Genomic DNA, 13,709 nt, shown 5'->3' with positions numbered 1-13,709 from the left:
GCGTGTACACTTCAGGGGTTTTGGATAAAACATTCAACAACCCGCACCTCCTACCTGTTAGGACTCAAAGGGCGTTTTACGGTCACAATGACATATTTACTCGCTGGTTTACACGAGCAAACACACGTTCACAAACCGAACCTACGGAGAATTTGCACCTAAATTTGCTGGTTTTACAATGATTTACAGGGAAATCAGCGCCAGCGTTACTAAGAAAACACTCTGCTGACCCATTGCACAGGAACGGTTCACCAGACAGAGATGGTTGCTGATGATCATTTAGCAGCTAAAGAGAGTGGATGTTTGTCTTTTTTACAGGAAACCATCAATTGTGGGCTCACAAGACAATTTTAAAAGTACATAAATTGGTTATTGTACATTTGAGATGGCACATATACCAGAGGTCTCACTTATTAGGTAGGAACTTGCGCAATTTCTTCAAAACTCAGCTATAATATTTAAAATGCTCCTTCACTGACTAATGTTTAAGATAACTACCAGTTATAGCCATAATTGGTTGTAATTAAGAAAAGTATAGAAAAATGAATGGAGCGGAACACCACAGAGATGGTATCTGTCCATATTGTAGTCCGTATATAGCGCATGTGTACATATGAATTACTTTATTTCAGTCAGCCATAATTTCCACCCGTTTAGGAGAACTAGAGGGCTAAGTCACAGCAAGCTGAAAATAGTGCTTGTCTTAATATCTGGAAGCATTTAGATGTTGTTTTTGCTCAGCAAACACTTCAAAGTGGAAAGAGTTGCTGTGGTTGACCACAGGGGAATAAATATGGTTTTTGATCAGCTCGCTAATTACCTTCTGCAGAGTAAATATGAGAGAAAAAAACAAGTAAAGAAAAACATTGTGAGCCACCCTGGTGTAAATTCTAGCTGTTACACATAAATGTGGTCTTCAGATGCTTTATAATCCGGGCTCTGTTTGTGGGTTACTACACTCCACTAAGGCCGCTGCAGCTACATAACCCAGCAATATCATCACCACTCTGGCCTCCGCTCCTTGTTGACTAATGCCTTGTTTGACACACTTGCGCTGATGCAGCCTTTTTTGGTGCTTTAACTGTATCTGCAATCAGCGATCATGACAGCTTCTGTACGTGCACCGATCTGTCACTGGCCTTGGAAATGTTTGTGACTCCTACACACGTTCGAGTGTTACGTTCCAGATGATTTTAACATCTCGTTGGCTGCTGAAGAGCTTAACTCTGCGCTTTTGTGACGTGGACAAGCTGCGTTACATAAAGGAGGTGATGACAGTATGACAGGTTTTGTGGTACTTCACACACACACAGACACACACTTTGCTTCTCTGCCCGTCTGCCCACTGCAGGCCGTCACAATCTTGACGTTTCCTGCCAACACCCCCACCCCCTCACCGTTAATACCGCTCTTGACCACGGTCCAGAGTTTGGAACATGTGGAGCGTGGCTTGACATCCACTTGCACACAGGTCAGGATCATGGGTCAGGATCACGATGTGCCTCTCATGCACCTTCCTCTCTTTCCGCAATGTAATGTAAACAACTTCAAGTGTATTACACTGGGCTGCTTCCTGCTGCTCTGTGTGTGGCATGCTGCGTACGTCAGCTGATGAGACATAATGTGGGTCTGTTTGCGCAGTTATAAATACATGGGCTGTGAATGGAAGCAGCCAAATTACCAAGGACTGTTTTGATTTAACTGTCAGAATGTGGCGTGGAAAATCTCGCAGAAATTGATCATGACGGGAAGCTGACAATGACATGAAAATCATTTCTGGATAAGTTAGAGTTGCTCTTTTTTTTGCTTTTTTTTTTTTTTTTCTCAACGTAGACGCCAGGATCGAGCATGTGTTGCAACATGTTTTCCCTGCAGATTGATGAAATCAACAAAGCACAAGAGTTCTGACAGGAAAAAGCTGGTGTTTTTCAGATACAAATGGACTTCAGGCTTCATTTAACCTTAGCCTCGCCTGCTTCCTCTTTACATCTAAAGCATGAACGCCGAAGTCGACTGGTAACGGTCGTGCTTGGCACGTTCTGTCACACGACGCACACAAAGGTGAGCCAAGAAAATGGAATGAAAAGCACTGCCTGCAGTTTTCCTCCTGCGCCTCAGGCATTGAGCTATCAAACAAACAAGGCCAGGAAAACAAGGCTGTGAAGGCTCATGTGTTGGATCACAGTGATTAGGTGGAAAAAAACACAAAGACAAATTCTAAAGTGAAGTGTAATGTGTTAATAAGGATCTCAGCCACGGCAAGCTGCACGTCACTCTGCATTTAGTTGAGGTATTCACATGAAAGCAGGTTTATCCGTCCAACACATCATGGACATGAGGACGAAGCTGTGATGTTTCTTCTGAAATTCAAGAATTTGACCAATCAAACCTGAGTCCGTTGACTGAAATGATAATACTGAGATCGTGATAATGAGTATGAAGCCATAGCTGATTGAGACAGATATAGATTTTGACAATGTTTCACAATCTGAATCCATTTTCGCCATCAACACAAGTTATGATACTCCATCATAACTGATCCTTTGATTGTCAGACAGATACCTACTCCACTTTCCCAACATCAAAATTGTGGGGATTTCAGTGCGAAAACATCCAACACCAACAACCCAGTGTTTATACACACTGCTCTGACTGCCTGACTTGAGCCACATTTCATGGTCAAATTTAACGAGTTGAAACTTGTGAAATTACAGATTCAATCAAACTTCTGCAAAGTGGTAGGGCCCCTGGCCTGGACAACTGTCCTATAAAGTTTTATTATATAAATATACATATATATATGCTGATAAATGAATCCCTCTCCTTTTAGATGAGTTCAATGACTCTCTGGACCTGGGAGCCCTGCCTCAAACTCTCACTGAAGCTAAATCAAAATTGCCCTTTCATCCCAATTTACCCAATTGTCGTCTACACCCTTAAAATTTGGTTTCAATTTAGATATACTTGTGGACTCCGGGGATTGTGTAATCACAGCCCCGTCCACAATAATCATGTCTTCCCCCCTCCCAGCACAGATACAGTCTTCTCTCTTTGCCAGCATCAGTGAAAATGCACCTCTTTCCACAATACGCCACCTAACTCAGTAATTGAGCTCAGTTTTCGGACATTCCCACAAATCAGAAAGGCCTTGTCTCGAAAATGTACTCCTTAATCTCCCATCTCAGTGACACATTCCTTGATAAAATCTGAAAAGACTGGTGAGAAAAACTTGGTGTTATCTCCACTAAATAACAGTCCATGTCGCTCCAGGCTTAATTTGATACAATTGTCCACCATATTTATTTTAGCTCTTCTTACCAAACTCTCCAAATGTGTATATTTCTCACTTTTACTGATCTATAACAAGACGATGTCTTTCTCTGTGGAGTTTGCATGTTCTCCCTGTGTCTGTGTGGGTTCTCTCGTTGGGTTGACTGGTTCTACATTGGCAGTAGGCGTGGATGTGGTTGTGTGTCTCTCTGTGTTGGTCCTGCAATAGACTGGTGAGCTGTGTATCCCACCTCACGCCCAGTGACTGCTGGGAGAAGTCCCTCACCATGCGGTGTAAAAGGAACCTTTCTGATTACGGTAGAGAAAGTGAAATGAAAAGTCTGCGATAACACAACAAAAAAGAATAACACTCCGATACAATGCTTGTAGCTTGAAGCCCGGCGAGTCTGCCGAGACTTGATTGTCTCCTGCCCTCGAAGACGACAAGTGGACCCACACACAAAATAAAAAAAAAATGCCTCTCCACCGTACCCTTTCGTATTTAGCCGGTCTGTTATCTTGTCGGGAACAAGAATAACTCATCTCTTCCTCATTTTTACATCAGTCATTCATCTGTAGCATATACCGCTTCCATCTTTACAAAACACACAATTGCTTAATCCTTTTGACTTTTTCAATCAATGTTCATCGCAGGTAAAATAAATATCCTCGAATCCCAGAACTTGAGCTTTTCAAAGTCAGACTTTTCCAGTGTGTTTCGGTTTAATAAACAACTTAAAGCTTTGATTTCAGGCAAAAAATTTTAACTCAAATCAGTTGCCCAAATCAATGGCATCTTTGATTTGGAGTCAGCAAAGCCTCAAAACGCCTTGAAGTGTATCCGCGCGGAGACAAAAGCAAAGCAGAGAGACAGTGGCAGAGAGGACGGAGTCGTGACCTGGAGGTCACTGGCGGTAGATAATCTGGTATGAGAACAACTGATAGCCGGTCGGTAATGATGGGGCCTAATGCTGGAGAAGAAAATGGAGGGGAACCCTGGAAGAAAGAAAGAAACCTACTGAGAGCTCCCCTATGTGTTTTGTCATGTGTGTGCCAAATTAGGGTGAGAGGGGAGAGGAAAGGGGGGTGGGGGGTGGGGTTGGGTGAGGAGAGCGAAAGAGAGAGTGCAGATGGACCACACCGCCTGACTAGTTGGACTAATGTGGACATTTTCTCTCCAGGGTCAGATATTTACTCTTAATTAGCCGGAGGAATGCGACGCATGAGAGCGGAACAGATACGTTACCGTTTTGGCCGGAATTTCCTCTCCCTCCGTGGCATGTGCTGCTTTAACCTGATTAGGTATGGCACTTATCAGAGGAGATGAAAGCACTCGGCAGATCGGTGATGCATTGCTGGACACCCCTGCTCCGCTCCCACTTCACCCCCATTTCCACCCCGACCCTCCCCCGTGGTCGTTACTGACTGTGCTGTGTGCGTCGTGGCGGCGGCGGGGGGGGGGGGTTCTGTGATTTACAGTTAGACTGACAACTCTGTCACCGTCAACTCTGTGTGGCACTTGTTGTGTGCACCAGATTAAAGGAAGTTTTTGGGGCATAAACAAGCAGGGAGAGTTGGCAATAAAATAAATTTTTATTGAAGGAACTTAAAATGGGATAAAACAAATTTTACAAGGTGGAAGGAGGGGCGCCGGGATGTCAGGAAGCAATTTCTAGTGTGTGCGTATACGCGAGGGTTTCAGTGTACCGAACCAGGCGGCAGCAAGTCAAAGCAGATTTCGTGGTTGCACTCCAGCGCACAGAAAAGCTTGTGGCACTGCAGGCCTAACTTCCTGCTAATGATGGATTAGAAGGCTTGGAAAGGCAGATGAAGCTAGTTGGTATTGGCAGGCTTGGTGTGGTTCAGCTTTAATCTGCCACATTTGTGGTTTTCTTGAGAAACAGGGCAATCCCAACTTTGGTTGTGGTCAGTTTTTTTTTTTTTCTGCCTGCATTCATCATGTTTGAAAGCATTTGGTCTGAATTCACTCAGAGGTGTTTGTTGGTGGGACACAAGGTAATTAAGTTTTAAAAATATTTCCCTCGCTTACCTCCAGTGTTGGTATCTCCTTAGCCGGTTTTATTTGGTCGTGTTTTTTTAACATCTGGCTTTTGGTTTTGCTTCGTGCCGCCACTCCTAATTTGCTTGTGGCCCCCTCGACATGAAAGAAAATGTTTCTAAAAACAACAGTTTCCATTATTGATTACATTTTACAAAAGAATGCCTTTCTAGAAGTTAACTGGTTCTTGTTTTTGTTTTTTTTGTTGGTTTCTGTGTGTGATTTGTCCCGAGTAACAGCTCCTGCAAAGATACACTTACAGCGTGGCTCCGTTTGTTTGACAATCCTGTACTCCGGTAAGTGTTTTCAGGTTTTTCCCCTAAGAAAAAGTACCAGTAGATCTGTGTGAAATCCATTACGAGAAAAAAGCACGAAACATAGTATTATATATATATTTATACATTATATAAATATAATATAATGAGTAATGAATTATTACATAAGACTAAAAATAAATCTGAGGGCTGTGAGAGAAGTAACAGGGTAGAAAATAGAGAAAAAATAAAGAATTGTTAAACACAAATCTGTTTTTTAGATTTTTTGTTTTTTTTAGACAATATTTGATTTATTTTAAATATCTATCAGAATTAGGTCAACTACACAGTTGCTTTCATAGGATGTTGAAAATCTTGGACACCACCAGTTTCATCTTTAATGTAAACGATTGTGTAAATCATAGGTCTTCAACAGGGGGTCCATGACCCCTAGTGGGTCCGCAGGGGTAGTGCAGAGGGGGGGTTACAAAATTCTTGGTTGATTAGACATTTTTCATACTTTTTTTTAAAAAAAATTTCCCCTAAACAAATAAATTTGTTTAAATGCACATTAACATGAATCCAACATATTTTAGTGAAGGGATAAACTGAGGTTATATTTTTACTAGGTCAAACTTAATATAGAACACATATAGTAGGTAGGGGGTCCCTACTTAACCTCTACATCAGTTTAGGGCCCTTGGCCTGAAAAACGTTGAAGACCCCTGGTGTAAATTATTGAAAGTAATTTGTAAGTAAATGAAAAACCTCGGGTGTAGTGGAAAGTAGCATAAAATGGAGAAAAAAAAACAACGTAAATGTACAAAAGTCAAATGTGAGTCACTCCAATTATAAAATATCGCCACGTGTATGAGATAGTCTTTTCTTTTGTCACTTTGATGGGCTTGACTCTGCACATGTCTAAACAAATACCGGACACATTACCATGCAATCTGGTCCAGGTGTTGATGTCCCACTCAGCGGGGATTGCAATAACTTTAGTGATCATGTTTATTTTCTCCAACAGTCTGTCCACATCAACTTCAGCTGTGCTGTGGTGCTTATTGGCACTAACCGTTGACTTTATGCGAAGTTGGAGGAACACGTAAGATTCGCGAAGAGTGAAGGGCTCGGCCTCGCCTGATTCCTCCCAGCTAATTCAGAAATAGAGTAAGTAGAAATGAGGCGGACGGTGACACCTAATCAGGCAGCTATCAACCTATGAGATCATCACCACCACCAAATTAGGTGTAACTTTAAACTTTGGCACAATCCGAACAACCTGGTACAGTTGTCATGAATGAGTATCTGGGCCATAGTGACCAAAACTGTCTGTAAACATGGTTATTTCTGCTGAAAAGTTGAACATTTTAACAGTTTCTATGGACGCTTTTTTGTCTCATTTTTCAGGACTGGAGTTTGAGTTTTGAACACTGTAAACATTTGCTTAGCTTTAGCGCTCTAGCATTTATGCTGTGAGCTTGTTAGCATTTTGTCAAAGCATCATGGAGCCTAAATGCAGCCTCAGAGAAACTGTAATGTAAAGTTTTATCGTCTTTTTGATGTGCAAATGCAACAAGAGTTACAGCTTTTGCATGTGTGTTTGACTGCACAGTGACCATAATGTGTGTGCGGATGAAATGTGTTAGGCCTGATGTAAAGGAAGGAGCTGGTGGTCTTCCTATTGATGGGTTCCTGCATGCAGACCAAACATATATTTTTCAGAAAACCTCAACGCAAACAAAATCAATCACCAGCTGTCACACATACCACCAGTGAAGTGGAACTGCATGATTACACGCTTTCCTTATCAGCGTCCGTTTTTAAAGGTCATGAATATTCCTTTTACACTAAATAGCATTGCAATCCGTCTTCCTTCCCCGGTCGCATATTTCACGATGATGTCAGATTTTACTATTACTGCCATATGCCATGTGAGAGCTATCACTTCTGAATGGAAGACCTACCTCTGCTCGTAGCCAGCGGCACATCTGCGCACCTTCTGTGGTTAGCTCTGCCTGTGGTGGGCTTTATTTAATGTGTGTGTGTGTGTGTGTGTGTGTGTGCGAAGCAAGCAGATATGCATGGTACACACACGTGCTCGGAGACAGTCACATGTGGGCCCTCAGTGTGATAGCAACAACAAACATGTCTTTAATGAACAAACTCCATCCAGAGCGTCCCGAAGCCGATGTCCGAGCAGACGCCGTTACGGTACGGGCGCCTCAGACCCCGACGGTTGCGCTAATGACCTAGACGGATAATGTGTGTTGCAGTAAATGACAATGAGGTCATACCCCCTAATTTTCATTTTGTACCCCACACAGAGTTTGTTCCCAGCTCCAACGTATACTATACTACTTCATCTCCAGACACACACACACACACACACACACACACACACACTGATGGTCTGTATTTGCTCAGGAGTTACTGGAACAGGCCACACTGAAGTCTGGAAATAGAAGGACATCCAGCCTCACAGCCTCCAGGTCTCACGGTTCCACTGATTGACCTGATGAAGACCAAAGGCTCCCAATCACAGTGTGCGTGTGTGTGTGTGTGTGTGAGCAGCATGTGTGTGGGCATGATGGCTGCGTGTTTGTGCATGAACACCCTTGCGTGCGTGTCGCTACCTGACCACACACACGGTTTGGAGGAACCATTATCATTTGCACATTAAACCCTTGAAAATAATCCAGAAATTCTGGGGCCAAAATCCGTCTTGTCCTTCTCTCTCCAACTTTCCTGCTGTCTCTTTTTTAAATGAAAAAAAAAAAAAAAAAAAATCCCACACAAGAAGGCCGACATCAACGGTCTGTCAAGTGTGTGCGTGAAGACAGATACCAGTTGGTATCTATCCTGTTAACGGACTGAGACGCCACAGGATAAGTCTTAAGATAATTCATTTTTTTCACAGTGAGCTGATTCATTGTTTGTAGTTTGTAGTAAAAAATAGCCACCGTGATGTTGATTCATTTCCTGGTATCTAATACACTTTCAAACCCGACCTACACTGGATGGCATTTTCTTGTCGCCTTTCTTTTTGTAAAATTTGGTTTTCAGTCTAAACACAAACACGCTCAAAATTACACACAACTTACCAGCGTCTGCTCACATTTGGTTTCGTCTTGACTTGAAAACGTGTTTGAACTTTCAATGGCACTGTTGATTTATAGAGGTTGAGGAGCAGTAAAAGATCTTAGGTTTTTCTTTATTAAAATAAAATATTTGTAGAATCTGATTTGATGGGAGAATCAAACACATCTGTTCGCTGGCCCTGAACACTCAGTGGGTTCAATTTGCCAGTCTACAGATAACTGTCAACAGTTTGGATAATCCTCAGTGGTTCCAGCTTTTCTGTTATACATTTGTGTTATATCATTTTTTTTTTTTTTTTAGGCCGTTGATCACGAAAAACAAATAATTTCAAGATGACTCAATTTTCACATGTAACAAGAGCAAGAGAGTTAAGATGCTCCAGGATGTGAAATATTACATTAACTCTTTACACTGACAGGAAACGGTGTTTGAAAGGCATCAGTCTGTCCTGAGCCAAACATTTGAAACTACAAAGCCTCATAATAAATCCTGTAGAGCATACAGTAGGTCTTCAACAGGGGGAGTTACTTCAGGGGGGGTCGCAAACTATTTGGTTGATTGGACATTTTTTTTGTGTATATATATATATTTTTTTTTTTTAAATTTCCCCCGCACAAATTTACATTTCTTCAAGTATTTCCTGTTTCCTATTTCAGTAAAGGGATAAATGGAGGCTGAAGATGAAATATTAGCAGAAGAGAAACTAACTACATTTAGCTATGTTTAAATAATTTAGCTGCGTCGTGTAGATATGTTCATGTCTCTGGCAGTTGCGCGGCCACCCTACTGTTGCACACGTTTGAAATTTAAATATTTGAACTGTGTATTATTTAGATAGCTTAGTACTGAATGCAAAATAATAATAATTAAAATAATATATTTATTTATAAGAACACATATAGTAGGTAGTAGGGCCCCACTGAATCTCTCCATTTGATTGGGGGTCCCTGGCCTAAAAAACCTTTCTAAACCAGTGTTTTCATTTTAAATATAGAAAATGCTCCGCAGCAATAAAATGAAGAGTAATGCTAATAGTTACAAACCTTTATTTAACTTTAACAGGACTTTTAAAAGGCCTTTATTGGTAGCTGAAGTGGTACTGAAATGTTTAGTTAGTTGTAGAACTATTTGTGTCCTCTTGCTGGCACTGTTTACCTACTGTATGTACAATGCCGCTGACTGACCGGAGGCCTATTTTTAAATCTGTCTGCGCCACACACAAACATTTCCGCCTCTTTTACTTTTTTTTACAATATTGCGCCAGCGCTTTCCTTGGCAGTTACCTTGCAATTGCTGCCGGCAGGCAACACCTCCCCCCCCCCCCCCCCCCATCACATGTTTAATACCTATTTGTGGAGGAGTTTCTGATGTTTTACTTCCCCATCTAACAAGGTAACAACGCCAATACCTTAAGCCGCTCTCATTCATCCAGCGCACCGGCATCAGCTGAGTGATAAATCCATGCAATAGTGTGTGTGGGTGGCATGGTCTGTGTTCTCTGGGTGGTCATATTTGGGAAAAGCGAAGTCCAATAAAGGTGTATAATTTGGAGGGCATTTTGATCCAGCCTCTACCAGATGTACACAAAATGTCCTGAGGTGAGCGGTTAGATGGATATATTTACAGCCATTGTCTTCATATTCCCTTCGGCCTGTAAAAGCCTTAGATTTAATTAATTCCCCCTGGGATCGCTTTGCAAACAGAACTCAGTTTTCCGGAAAATTTGGCAAATGATTCTCAGTCAGGCCTGCGCTCCAGCGAATCTGCCCCACTCACGTGCGGTTGCTGAAAACACAGTGGAGGATTTGTTCGGGATACCAGTGCTGGTGTCACTGTACGTAAGCAGCCGGCGGATCAGAGGGACGTGAGTGACAGAGGGCAGCAGGGGACGAAAGAAAAAGGAGCGAAGGAGTGTTCTGGCTTTTTGACCTCTCAGCATAAGAAGTCCTCTAAGTTCAAACTCCAGCGATTACAAGCTGAGCCGGTATTTAAAGTGGCCTTACCCCCCCTGACAACACCACCACCACCACCACCACCTCCCCTCCCTCCCTGCTCTCCCTCCCCCAGTTCGCTGCAGGCTCATGTGAGCTCCGTATGCATGTGTGACGATATCTAAAGACTTTAATATAAGAGTCCACACCACATGAACCTCTGTGTGTGGGTTGTGTCGGGGTTTAGTGGAGTTGGTGGGCAGGGTCAGGGGTTGCTTGGTGGGGTTCTGGAGCCAGTGGGCCTTCTCCATTGTTCAAGCCGGAGGAGCCAAAGGGGGGCAATGAGTATTGATGCCGAAGGTATTGCCTGCTTACGGTAGGGGGGTTAGCAATAAGTGTGTGTGTGTGTGTGTGTGTGTGTGTGTGTGTGTGTGTGTGTGTGGACCCTCGCTCCAGGAGGAACCCGCAAGGGGCGGGAAGGGGAATGTAATTACAGATGATATAGGACCAAAGAGAGGAAATTGATTAAAGAAAATGGGTGACCAGGAAGTAAGCAGGGATCTTTGTTTCCCCTTCAATTAAACTGAAATGTCTCAGCGGTCTCTTTCTTTGAGCTGCATATGGCGGAGCTGGACTGTGGGGAAAGTGGGCTGAGCGCGGTGGGGCCGGGTGGGAGGAAATGTTGATGGATGGACTCGGAGCAGCCTCCGTGGAGGCAGACACCGATGATACACTCAATATGCTGCTATAATCCTTTTATTTATGCGTGGAAATGCCATCGGCTCCGTGTGGCCACGTGAGCTCACGCCGTTAGAGAAATTAAAGTGCACCTGAAATGCGGCAACATCGCTTAACGTGGCCAGAAACACAGACGATGGAGTTAGCCAAACAGTCCATCAGCATCTGTTAGCAGTTTATTGATTCAACGTGGCCACCTATGCCTGCTACAAGTTCAACACTGCAAAGAGAACGTTTACTTCCAGTGAGTGTGGTTCGTTAGCAGCCTGGTTTATTGTCTTTCTTGTCAAACATTATCGTACAGTTGTGGACGTCTTTTTAAGACGTCAGTAAATACTTTGGGTGGGCGCAGTATCATCAAACAGAAACGATGGCCAAAGATTGAAAAATAAGATCAATTGTGTTAGACGCAATCAGATTTTTGGCTAAAAATATTCTGCTATTTTTAGCATTTATCGGTTTCTCTATTCATAGTTGAAAAGTCTCCAACAGGAGTGAGTCAACAGGCTTTCGATGAAAAAGAAAAGTCAACGACAGTGCAGTAATTACGACTCACTACTGATGCATTAAGTGTAATTTCTTCTTAACCTCTTGAGACCCTGCGTCTTCATATGGGGACATTAAGTTTTAGGTTTTATTGCAGCTTATTCTGCTTCATTTAAACCCACTGTCCTCATTAGTGGATGCTTTCATCTGCCATCTAGTGGTAGCAAAGGTTAAAACTTATTCATTCGCACTCATTCACATTTGCAGTTGTATATGACGCTCAAGTTTGACAAATTAGCCATTTTTGCTGATTGGCAGGTACTCGTTTGAGGACGCTGGGACTTCATCATTGCTCAGCCACGCTCAGGTGTTAAAATAAACAGTTTTATATTTTGTCACACATTGGTGGCTTCTTTATAGTTAAAATAATGAAATAATCCCAGTTCCACATGTGAGGACATTTTTTTATATATTTATTTTTTTCAAAAATGACTACTTCCTGTTCAAAGACACTGCTTAGTTTTTATAAGTCTCAGGTCTTACTGATCCCAAGTACCTTGGAGGAGTTAAAAATGTATAGCAAACAAAAGCTTAAAGTAGGTTAAAAAAAAAAAAAAAGGTCAAAGTAAAGGAACTTTTAAGAAGACATGTATACGTGGAAAACCTTCCTCCTGACCGTATCCCCGACCAAACCTCTAATCCACCTCTCGCTCTCATTCTCTCATTTACTGTTACTCCTCTGTTACTTGCTTGGCAAATGTGAGTATACAGTATGAATAGTTTAACAAGGCCAAGGGAGAAATAACAGCGAGAGGAGGTGGAGGAGCGTGTTTGTGCGTAAATGTGTGTGTGTGTGTGTGTGGGAGGGAGGGGGGTAAAGAAAGAGAAAACAGGTTGTCAGTGTGGTTGAACAGCAAAATAGCATTTTCTCCCCCGGGCTCAGCCTCCACAGATGTTTCATTCAGGCCCTATGGCAGGGCCACTCTAAAAAGTGCTCCAGTCCGACACAATTCAGCCCCTTTGTGCGCTGAAGGAGAGAAGCTCAGCCCACTGTTTACTGCTCATCCAAACCCCCCCCGCACTCCCCTCAATCCACTCCCCCCCCCCCCCCCCCCCCCCCCCCCACCCCCCCTTGTGTAACCCCCCACCCTCCCACCCTCCTCATGTTAGCAGGCGGAACAATTGGGGAGGGCCTTGCCCAGAGCTGGGGCGGTGTGGCAGGTCAACAGAATGGGCTGTGAATCCTGTGCCTCTGAATCCTCCGGGTGGGTGGTCCAGCTCTCTCCCCTCTCTGTGTTACTCTCACACACATGCACAGAGAAACACACCCTCTCCTCTCTCCTCTCTCCTCTCCTCTCAGTGATTAGCTCATCCACTGGGCCTGATGATGATGATGATGCTGCCTGGGCTCTGTGATGTGGCGATAGGTGGCCCAGAGAGAGAGAAAGAAAGAAAGAAAGAAAGAAAGAAAGAAAGAAAGAAAGAAAGAAAGAAAGAAAGGGCCGTCTTCAGGATTTAGCGGACTCACCAGTTCCAGGGTTTCCCCGAACGGGCCCAGTCAATAATCGTGGCCTACAGTGGCCCACGTGGAGCCTGCCAGCGACTGGGTGGCAGTTAACACTAATCCTGCTGCTGATTACCACTGGCATGAGGAAATAAACAGTAATAAATGAAGCCGCAGGGCTGAGCACACATACGCCCTCGCAACAATCTTCAACCACGCAAGGGAAGTCACACATTTCTAAACATCCAAAAAAAACAAAACAAAACAAAACATAAAAAAACAACGAAGGATTTCTTTCATTATTGGCTGATTACGTCCTCGGTCAATCACTCAGCCCATAAAATTCCAGGAAATCGCAACAAATA

The sequence above is a fragment of the Mugil cephalus genome, chromosome 2 (genome assembly GCF_022458985.1).
Source record: "Mugil cephalus isolate CIBA_MC_2020 chromosome 2, CIBA_Mcephalus_1.1, whole genome shotgun sequence".
Classification (NCBI taxonomy): Eukaryota; Metazoa; Chordata; class Actinopteri; order Mugiliformes; family Mugilidae; genus Mugil; species Mugil cephalus.
The sequence above is the reverse complement of the archived record's forward strand: the minus strand, read 5'-3'. Positions refer to the sequence as shown.